Consider the following 11,692-nt stretch of genomic DNA (forward strand, 5'->3'; position numbering starts at 1 on the left):
CACAGCTTTTGGTTGGAGTTTCTGCCTCCACATTCTCTTCCTGATGGTGTCCGGCCTGGGAACCTGCCTCCTCCAGGTAGCCCCCTGGCCCACACCCCCTCGCTCCTCAGCCCTGGGTGCCCGGCTGCCGTGCCCTCGAATTGCTCTGGAATTTCTTTGCTAAATGCGGCTTCTTTCTTGAGCTAGTCAATCGCTAACAGAGCCACAGTTTAACAAAATCTTTTGTAAGGCACGTCCTCATGGGCCCCAGTTACAAGATGACCATGACCCTACCCTAGAGAAGGCTAAAGTTCAGTGTGGGAGATGCGCGCACGCACGCGCGCACACACACACACACACAGAACACAGTAGTGAAAATACTCTGGTAAGGACTTGGCAGTCAGATTGCCTGGGTTTCAATCTTAGGTCTACACCCTCAGCATCTGTGTGCCCTCAAGAAAGTGTCTTGCTCTCTCTGCACTCCGGTGTTCTCATCTTTAAATGACGGATGATGCTGATGCCTGTCTCACAGGATCTGCGCGAGAGATGAGTGAGATGGCCAGTGCCAAAGATCTGACCCATGTCCAGGCCCCAGTAACCGCTCAGTATAGTGGGGTTGCTATGGGAGGGAAGAAAGAAGTGGGAGAGTATTCCTGGAAAGGGATGCTGCTAGTGTTTCCAAATAAAAAAAAATTAAAAGGGCTGGGGGTGGAGCTCATAGGTAGAGTGCCCCTGAGCTCCATCCCCAGTGCCGCCCCAAATAAATGTTGTGGGCTCAGAATGCAAAGCTCAGTCAGGCTGGTGAGCGTTATTACTGATGCCGGGAAATACTTGTTGGATAAGGAATGAAGTGCACTGGTTTCTTTGTTTCTTTTTTTTTTTTATCTGCTTGGTGGTACTGGCGATGGAACCCAGGGCCTGGCCCATCCTAGGCATGCACTCTGCATGGAGCTGCACCCCAGCCTCCTGCACTAATTTATATCCAGGGATTGTCTTTAGCAGAGTGTTCCGGAAACTGCATCGGGAGACCCCTTGAGGTGACTCGAAGAAGCCACGTGGAGAGGACTGGGCTACGTTAAGTCATAGTCCTGCCCTCTTTCTGACTCCCAAGTGGTCACTCAGCTCAGGCATCATCCTCCCCTGTCCCTGTCAGAGGTGGATGAGGATGCCTGGACTCTAGAGAAAGCAAGTTCACCCAAGCAGGGAGCAGTGGCCATCACAGTACTTGGGTGGCTGAGACAGGAGGTTTGGAGGTTACCTACTCATCTATCTTTTCATCTATCTATCCACCCATTCACCTACCTATTCATCCATCTGTTCATCTAGCCATCCATTCATTCACCTGCTTATTCATTCATCTAGACACCTGTCCATCTATCTATCCATCCATCCATTCTCCTTTCATCCATCTGTCCACAAACAATCCATTAATATATTCATACTGTTCACCATCCATCCATCCATCCATCAATTCACTCATCCATCCATTGATGAGGTCTTAGAACGAATAGGAGTTAACTAGTCTAATAAGAGAGACAGGAGTGTAACAGCATGTGCAAAGAGCCTGTGGTGAGCTGTGTGGTCAGCCAGTAGAGCTAGATCAGAGAAACTGATAGGCTAAGTTGAGGCCAGAGCAGTGAGCAGGGGCCAGGCCAGGTGGGCATGAGGCACTCCACAGGATGCCAGGCCTTTATCCAATACAGCTTTCTGTGATGATGGAAACACTTTGTATTGTGTGTTTAATATAATAGCCACTCACCATGTGCCACCCGCGAGCACTCCAAGTGTGGCTAGGATGATTGACACACTGACCTTGTGGTTTGATTTTGTTTTAGTTAATTAGGTTTGACTGGTCACATGTGGCTAGTGGCTGCACAAGTCTATGCCCTAAAAAACAAGAGAGAGGCCTCATGGAGGACTTAGCAGGGGAGAGTCAACAAGCTAGCTCACCATCGTCTCTGGCCGTCATGGGGGATGGGGCTGGGGGATGCAGGGAGACTCGGTGAGGAGGCTTCTGCTGTGGTCCAGGGAGTCAGGATGGGGACTGGAGCTGGAGGGAGAGGGAAGGGCAGGACCACGACTTGGGGGGAGTGGTTTGGAAGTCGAGGTGTTGAAATAACCGTCCGGCAGAGCATGACTGAGATGGGGAATCCTGAAGGAAAACCAGGTCCGGGGACCTTGCTTGGGTCATCTACCTGAGAGGAGATGTCAGCTGGGAAGCTGGAGCTCAGTTGGGTTGGTGACAGGGAAGCGTGACTTACCTGTCAGCCAGCCTGCCTGCCTTCCTTCCTTGTAGCTGGAGGTGTAACTCATAGACAAAACTCCCCTGGGTTCAATCTCCAGTAAAACACACACACACACACACACACACACACACACACACACACACTCTAAATAAATAAATAAATAAATTAATTAATTAAAAGGCCCCCCAAATCTGCACATCATAAGATTCAAGGTAACACATGCACACGTGCATAGCACTTGTCTGCTTCCTTGGGCCCCGCGCCCCACCCTTCCCAGCAGTGCTAATGAGACCAACAGTGATGCCGTCATATATGAACACAGCATCATGTGAACTGTTTCTGTCACTGGGTTTTCTCTCTCCCCTCCCCACTTCCTCCCAGTCCCCTCCTCTCTCCTGTTCGACTCATCTCTCTCCTCGTTTTCCCTTTTGCTGTCTATTTTCTCCCTATCTTTTGCTTCTGAGAGAAAACACACGACCCTGACTTTCTGCGCCTGGCTGATCTCTCTTAGCATGATGCCCTGTTATATGTTTATTTTTTAACTTAGCTCAGTCCGCATTTTCGCAGTTCTTATTCTTCGTAGTGCCAGGACCACTGAGAACCTCTGGTCCCTCTGTCTTCTACTTCTGCATAGATGGTGCTCACCTTCCCTCTCACTCCCAGGCATTTCATATGTGCTAGAACATTCCTTGATTGGCAGAGATAGAATTCAAATCCTGCTGTCATATACCAAAGTGGGAGAACTGGCATGTAGCAAGGAATCTGTTGATTTATCCATTCATTCGGGGCTCCAGCTGGTGCCAGGCACTGTTCTAAATACTGGAGAAATAGATAACATGGTTTGTTTGGGGGTTTGGTGCTGGGGATTGAGCCATAGGGCTTGGTGCATTCTAAGGCTGACCTCAAACCTGCAATCCTTCTGTCTCAGCCTCTCAAGTGCTGGGATTACAAGTATGAAGCGCCATGCCCAGTTGTTGTTGTTTTTAAAGTAGCTTGCTAAGTTGGCTAGGATGACCTCAAACCTGTGATCCTCCTGTCTCAGCCTCCCCAGTACTGGGATTACAGACATGCACCATCATGCCTGGCCCACATTGTATACTTTAAAGATGAGAAGTTGGTCCTATGTCAATCAACAAAGCTGCTCAAAAATAAAATGTTTCGAAATGGAAATAACCTCTTCAGTGTTTAAGCTGAAGCTAAGGTCCCTACAGGAGGCAGCAAGAGCCTGGGAGAACAGGCTGAGCCCCCCACACCCCCTGCAGCTGAGTTCCCAGGCCACCCTCGCCCCTGCCTCCTCTCTTAACCTGCTGCAGGCGCCCACCCGCTTCTCCTCCACTAAGGGCCATGCCTCTTGTGCCCTTCTCTGGTCTTTACCCCTGCTCTTTTATTTCTTCATTGGCCTGCCCACTTATTTATCACCATCGACTTTTCCTCTCTGATTCTCAGACCTATTCAATCTTTCTCGACTGAAAGATAAGATATTCCTCCATCCAGTGCCTTCAGTGCCCAAGCATCATCTTTTGTTTTCTCCTTGGCTTCCCAGCCTGGGTGTCCTAATAAGAACTCCGCACCTGCTGCCCAGCCCCCTGCTCCATCCTCTGAAGCCTTAGCAGAGCCTTCTCCCTGCAGGGGACAAGCCCAGGAGGCCCTCTTCATATCCATCCTCCCTGGTCTCCCCAGAAGCTCAGGGGACATGGTGGGTGACAGGTAGTCCCACCCACTCTTTCCTTCTTGCAACTGCTCCTCCGCTTTCGTCATGAGAACTTGGATGATCAGGGTAAGGAGAGAAGAAAAGCAGAATAACCCAGAACAGAACAAAGGCATGAGGACTGTTCCACATCCTGCCGTCCCAGCTGGGCTCTCACTCACCTTACTCTGCCGGACCCACCTGCCGAAAGCCCCTGAGCCTTGTTTTCATTCCTCAGAGGCTCACGCATTTTTCCTGCCACCTATGGAAACCTTCCCATTGGGTTGGACACGCCTCAATTACCGCTTCCTCCTTGAATCCTGCCCCTGCGGAGGGGCTGCCCACACCCCCTCGCCCTCATGTCCCCACTGAGCATGGAAGCCCCGCCGCTTTGTTGAACTGCAGTATCAAGTGATTCCCGCTGACGCCCATCTTTCACCTGGCAATTAACCACATCCCGCTGTGCCGTCTCTGATGCTGTGTGTGCAAGGAATGCTTTGCACCTTGGGTTATCTATCCCTTGGGTTATCGTGTAAGGCCCTGCTTGCTGCCTCTGGGAGCAGAGTTAGTTTCCAGCAGGCCCCGGGGGAGCAGCAGAGGTTGGAGCCCTGTGCCCCACATGAGTGACTTGATGGACACGTGTCGACGGACCACCTCGTTGTTGATTTCCCTCCAGCCCCTCCCTCCTGATGCTGTCAGGAAAATCTCTCTCTAGGACTGTTCATTTTTTGGGGGGTGGTGGTGGTACTGGGGTTCCTGGAAGCCCTTCTACCTCCGGGCTACACTCCCAGACCTTTTTTATTTGGAAACAGGGTCTCTTAAGCCAGCAAGGCTGGCTCCGAACCAGCGCGATCCTCCTGTCTCCACCTCCCAACCGCGGGGATGACAAGCGTGCCCACCACGCCCGGCTAGGACTGTTCTTATTATGCAGCTCCTCTGGCTCCCTGGCGTCGGTCACTAAGCTGTAGTGATCGGCTGCTGCGGCAAGGGGGGTACTTGGGAGTGAGCAAAGAAGGAATGGGGAGAGGGCCCATCCTTTAATACCCATGGGGCTTGACACACTGTGGAAAAGGTCAGAAGCAGAAGGTGTACGTGGAAATGTGAGAGATAGGTCGGTCACAGGTGCCGCAGGGAGGCAGAGAAGCAGCCGTGCCCTTATAGGACTCACTTTGGGCAGTTGGAGGGTGTCAGCTGGGTCTCCAGACCAAGAGCTTTGGGACAGGAGAGGAGGGGATGAAGAGTTTGGGGCGAGGGACAGCTGAGGATCAAAGGAAAAGGACCATTGTTTTAGCATCTGGGCTCTCACGTGCATCCCCAGGACAACGCGAGAATGCTGGGAGCCGGTCCGACCTGCAGAAACCTAGGGATCTTCATAAATTCCAGGAGGATCATGGGGCTGGGCATGGTGGCACACACATGTGACCCAAGTGCTTGGGAGGCTGAGACGGGAGGATTATAGACGTAAGACCAGTCTCAGCAACTCAGTGAGAGCCCCGGCACTCTAGGAAGCCCTTGTTTCAAAACAGGGCTGGGGTATAGCTCACAGGTAGAATGCCCCTGGGTTCAGTCCTCAGTGCTGTGCTTGTGTGCGCACATACGTACACACACACACACACACACACACACACACACACACACAAATTGACCATTTTAAAGTCAACTGTTCAGTGACATTTAGTAGTCATAAAATCATACAACCACCACCTAGTTCCAAAACATTTTCATTACCCCACAAGGAAACCCCACACCGATTAGCCAGTCTCTCCCTGTGCTCCTCCCTCCCTCCCTCCAGCCTTCGTTAACCACCACTCATTCTCCATGGGCTTCGTAGTTCTGGACCTGCAGATTAAAAGGCTCAGTCATGGACTGTGCAGTTTGTGCCTGGATCCCTTCACTTGGCACAAGGTTTTCAGCATCTAGCCACATGGTAGCATGTCTCATGTCTTTTTATGGCTAAATAATATTCCATTGTGTTTATAGACCCCATTTTATTTGATTATTTTTTGTGATAATGGGGTTCCTGTATACCCTTCTACCTCCAGGCCACACTCCCAGACCTATTTTATATTGTATTTAGAAACAGGGTCTCTTAAGCCAGCTGAGGCTGGCTTTGAACCTGGGCAATCCTCCTGTCTCCGCCTCCCAAGCGCGGGGATTACAAGCGTGCGCCACCACGCCTGGCTTTAGACCCCATTTAATTGACCACCATCCATCAATGTCCAGCCTCAGATGAACCTCTGGGTTGTTTCCATCTTCTGTCGCAAATAGTATTGCAATGAACATATGCATACATATACTTGTTGAAGTCCCTGTTTTCAATTCTTTTTCACATATGCCTAGAAATGGAATTGGTGGGTCAGGTGGTAATTGTTCATTTAACTTTTTCCTCAAAAATGTTTTCCTTTGTGGCTTCCATTTTTTATTTCCACCAGCAGTTTCTTCACACTGACACCAAAACATTTTTTATTATAGCCACCCCAGTGGGCGTGCAGTGGACCTCTTTGTGGTTTTCATGTGTGTGTCCCTGGTTAAGATGGTGAGCATCTTTCCATATGCCTCTTGGCTGTTAATTTACCTGCTTTGGAGAAATGCCAAGCCAAGTCCTTTGCTCGTTTTTTAATTGGGTTGTCTATCTTTTTATTGTTAAGTTCTAGCCGGTCTTTATCTACTCTGGATACTGTACCTTCACCAGATAAATGATTTGCAAGTATTTTCTCCAGTTTTGTAGGTTGTCGTTTCACTTTCTCAATAATGTCCTTTGATGCACAAAAGGATTTTATTTTAATGAAGTCCAGTTTCATTTATTTTCCTTTTGCTACGTGTGCTCTGAGTATCTGATACAGTGCTTCTGTCTGCTCTGCTTCCCTCATTTCGATTTTGTCAATTGACTCTACTGTCCCCATGGCACAGGGTGCAGGCCGAGGTCAGATATTACCTCTGGTTGTCATGTCTCTTTAACTTCTCTGTTCTCTTCCCATCACTATAACAAAATAATGGAGACAATTATGATAAGAAAAGGTTTACTGTGGTTCGCACTTTTAGAGGTTGCAGTTGGTAATCAGGCACACCCATAGTTGGGGGCCCCTGGTGGGCGTATCTATGGCAGCACAGGAGAAGTAAACTGCTTACATCATGAGCCAAGGAGCAAAGAGGAAGAGGTCAGAGTCGCGCCATCCCCTTCAAGGGCCGGCCCTAATGACCTCGGGACCTCTCATGAGGCCCCGCCTCCCGGAGGTCCCTCCATCTCTCAGTAGCACTCCAATGGGCCAAGCCTTTATTTAATGCATGCATCTTTAGGGGACATTTAACATTCAAACAATAGCAGCACACTTCTAATTCGGAACACATGCCCAGTCTTTCTTTGCCTTTTATGACTTTGAAAGTTTTTGAATACAGTCCCTCTGCTTTTTTATAGAATGTCCTTCCTGTGGGGTTTGTCTGCTGTTTCCTCAGAATAAGCTTTCAGTTATGCCTTCTCAGCTGGAACTCTGCCTCGGCGATGCTTTTTTTCCAGCCACCACCCCCACGGGAGCCTGATACCCACGTGTTCCATGCTAGAGATGGTCATTTTGATTACCGAGAAAGATGACATCCAGCTGCCCTATTGGAACATGACTATTTTCTCCCCTATCAGTGGGGAGGCCCTTGAAGACAATGATAATAACCCATGCTTGTGTGTGTGCGCGCGCGTGTGTGTGTGTGTGTGTGTCATTCTACCTCCAAGCTACATGCCCAGCCCTATTTTATTTTTTATTTGAAACAGGGTCTTTCCAATGACTGAGGGCCTCACGACGTCTCTGAGGCTGGCCTGGACCTCAGTCCCCCGCCCCCTAGCAGTCTTCCCTAGACCAGCCCCCACTTAATGGTCCATCGTTACAGCTGGCTTTTGCAACTCCAGCCCTTCTCTGCATTAACCAGCCAGACCTTAGCTTCTTCTCTTTCATGGATTCATTATTGTTCGCTTTTCTTTCTCGTGATTCATTGGCATACCCCTTTTTCTCATAGACTCATTGGCATACTCCTTTTCTCATGGATTCATTGACGTACCCATTTTCCTATGTGAATGAATTAATTCCTAACCCCTTCCAAACTCATACTTTCTTACTGTGTTTAATTACCAGATGGTCCCATATGTGGTTGCGGGGAGCCCCTCACAGCTGGCATCTGTGTCCCGGTGGAGGTCCTGCATCTTTGTCTCCTTGTGGTGGTAGTGGTGGGGTGGGGGTACTTAGGCATCTCCCTAACTTTGTGCCATAACACACTGTTCCTGGCTCGTCTTGTAGCTGTCCTGTCCCAGCTCCAGTGTCAGCCATGATTCCCAGGCTATTCGGCTCCTGTCGGAGGGAAATGATATCAGGGTCCTGGGAACCAGGTGGGCATCACCTTCCCGCAGCCTTCTTCATGCACAGGGAGTGGTAGGGGACACCAAGCTCAGGGCTTGGAGCTGAAGTTTCTCCCCTACCTGACTGTGCTCCTGTGGGGGTCCTCTGAGGTCACAGGCACGAAAGACCCTGCCCATCACGGCCGGCAGATGAGCTGCAGGCATTATTTCACGCAGCACCGCTTTTCAGCTAAATCTCTCTGCATACTTGGGATTACTCTCAGTTGAATGGGTCACGAAACATCATGTGCTCTTTAAACACAGAATGGATTGCTTTGATGCTCTGTGAGCACAGGGCTCTTCTGAGTTTTGCCCGGGGCAGACGTGCATGTTTGAGTGACTGTGTGTGTACATGACTACAGTGAGTGCCTTTTTTTTTTTTCATTCCATACTGTGGATTGTGAAGTTGCAGGTTTATTCTGTCTCTTCCCATGATTGTGAAGTTGCATGTTTATGCTCTGTCTCTTCCCAGAGACTCTAGGTTCCCAGGCCAGTGACCCTGTCCAAGCAGCCCTTCAAGCAGCAAATGCAGTGCTTGGCACATGGCTGGAGCTCTGAGAATGGCTGTTGGGTGAATACTAACAGTCACGTAGAGTCCTCATATATGGTGCACTTGCAACGTGCCAGACATCCTGCACAGTGCTTTATGTGAACTAACTCTTAATCCTCAAGAAAAGCTTATTGTCATCATCACCATCTGATAGACAAAGAAATCGAGGCTCATAGGCATTAAGAACCGTGCCCAGGTGCACAGTCAGGAAGTGGCAGAGCCAGAGTCGCTCCTAGGCTGTCTTGGTTCAGAGTTCATGCTCTTGACTACAGCAGCAGCACCCTACTGTCTGAATGAGCATGCAGATGAGTGGATGAGGGGGTGGACGAGTGAAGGGACAGACAGGTGCATGGATAGGTGAATAAGTAGGTAGGTAGGCAGATGGGTGGGTGAATAATGGATAGATAGGTAGACGTGTAGATGGATGGATGGATGGTGTGTGGGTGCTTGGCTGGGTGGATGATGGATAAATAGGTAGATATGTAGGCAGATGGATGGGTGGTGATTGGTTGGATGGATGGATAATGGATAGGTAGATAGGTAGGTGGATGGATGGATGGTGGTTAGATGGAAGTATGGATGAATAGGTAGAAATAGATGGATAGATAGATGGTGTGTGGGTAAATGGATGGATGGATGGGTGGGTGGGTGGGTGAGTGGATAAATATAGATTTATGGGTAACTACGTATGGGTCAGTGGGTGTTTGGATGGATGGATGGATGGACAAGTGGACGAATGGGTGGGTGTTGAGTAGATGGGCTGATGGATGAGTAGATGAATCGGTGGCTGAGTGAGTGGTTAGTTGGATAGTTGTGTGGTGGGCGAGTGGGTTGGTGGATGGATGGATGATGAGTGAATGAGGGATAGATGGATAGATTATGAGGACACAGGTGGGTGGATGGTGGACGCATGGGTAGATATGTGGGTAAGGAGACAGATGATGATGGGTGGATGATGAGTGGGTGCGTGGATAGGTGCATGAGTGCATGGGAGAATGGATGAGTCAGACCCAAGTGGCAGCTCATCCCTGTCTCTCCTCCTTTTGACAAGCTCCTCACTGGGAGAGTGACCATGTCTTCCTTTCTCAGTCCTTCTGAATGCACGACTGCTTCTCCTAAAGTAGCCCCTTCAGCCACCAGAGAGAGGAACAACCTTGATTCTAGACCTGGTGTTGCCTGCTGGCTTCTTGACAGCCAGATCTGGCTGTGAGTGGATGTTATTATTCTGTCTGGCAACTGCTGTTGAGGTGTAATTGGTGCAGGACCAACTGGTCATCTTTAAAAGTATGTGATTTGGGCCAGACATGATGGTGTATGTCTGCAATTCCAGTGCTGGGGAGGCTGAGACAGGAGGATCACAGATTTGAGGTCATCCTGGCCAACTAGTGAGATACTATTTAAAAAATAATAACCCCAGCACTTGAGAGGCTGAGACAGGAGGATTGCAGGTTTGAGGTCAGCCTCAGCAAGTAGTGAAACCCCTGTTTCAAAATAAAAATGGAACTGGGAGTATAGCTCAGAGGTAGAATGACCCTGGATTCAAGTCCCAGTACTTACTTACAAAACAGTAATTAAGTAAGTAAAATAAATAAAATAAAAAGGGACAGAGCCGGGCGTGGTGGTGCACGCTTGTAATCCCTGTGCTTGGGAGGCTGAGACAGGAGGATGGCACAGGTTCGAAGCCAGCCTCAGCTACTTAGGCTCTCAGCAACTTAGTGAGACCCTGTTTCTAATAAAATATAAAATAGGTCTGGGAGTGTAGCCCAAAGGTAGAAAGACTCTGGGTTCTACCTCCAGTACCACCAAAAAATTAATAATAATAATAATAATAATAATAATAATAATAATAATAAAAATAAGTAAAATAAAAAGGTCTGGGAGTGTAGCTCAGAAGTAGAATGTCCCTGGGTTCAATCCCCATTACCACAAAATAATAAGTAAGTAAATACATACATACATACATATATACATACATATATACATACATAAAAAGGGCTGGGCTTGTAGCTTGGAGGTAGAATGCCCCTAGACTCAATCCCTCATACCAAAACAAACAAATAAATACATACATACATAAATATATGCAATTTGATAAGTTTTGTCATCATATGTATATACCAATGAAGCCATTACCACTGTCAGCAATGAATATGTCCATTGTCCCAAAGGTCTCTGTGTGTCCTTGTAGCCCCACTCCTGTCTCCCCTTACCCCACACCACCATCCTACAAGTTACCAGTTGGTTTTCTGTGGTTTAAAATTTAAATGTGGTTTGTATATACTAGAGGTTTACATAAGTGGCACCATACAATTTGGTTGTGGGTTTGGGGGGAGGAGGCCAGTTTCTTCCATCCATACTACAATTTTGGCATTTCTCCCCATTGCAGCCTGTGTCTGCACTGTAGTTCTTTTGATCACAGAGTAGTATTCCATAGGATGGATATACCACTGTCTGTTATCTACCCATATGCTGATGATCGACTCGGTTGTTTCTACTCTGGGAATATCCTTCCCCAGTGCCTGGATAAGCCAGAGTTTTGGCTAGACCTTTGAGCACACACCAGATAGTGAGGAGCTAAGTAAAAAGCACAGACTATAGCACTGAATCAGATTAAAGGAACCTAGTGATGTGACCCTCCAGCACAATGTTCTGCAGGTCCATCTGGGGATAATATGTTGCATTGGCAAGCCACAATTATGGGACCTAATGACAGTCCATATCAAGGTGTATTCTTTTTGACAGTTCATTTTTCTGCAAACTACCTAAGTTTGCACTTAGAAGAATCTATCATACGAATATTAACAGTGACGGCAGCATTTGTCTCAACATTCTAAGATCACAGTGGTCTC

This window comes from Muscardinus avellanarius (genome assembly GCF_963383645.1).
Source record: "Muscardinus avellanarius genome assembly, chromosome: 22".
NCBI classification, from domain to species: Eukaryota; Metazoa; Chordata; class Mammalia; order Rodentia; family Gliridae; genus Muscardinus; species Muscardinus avellanarius.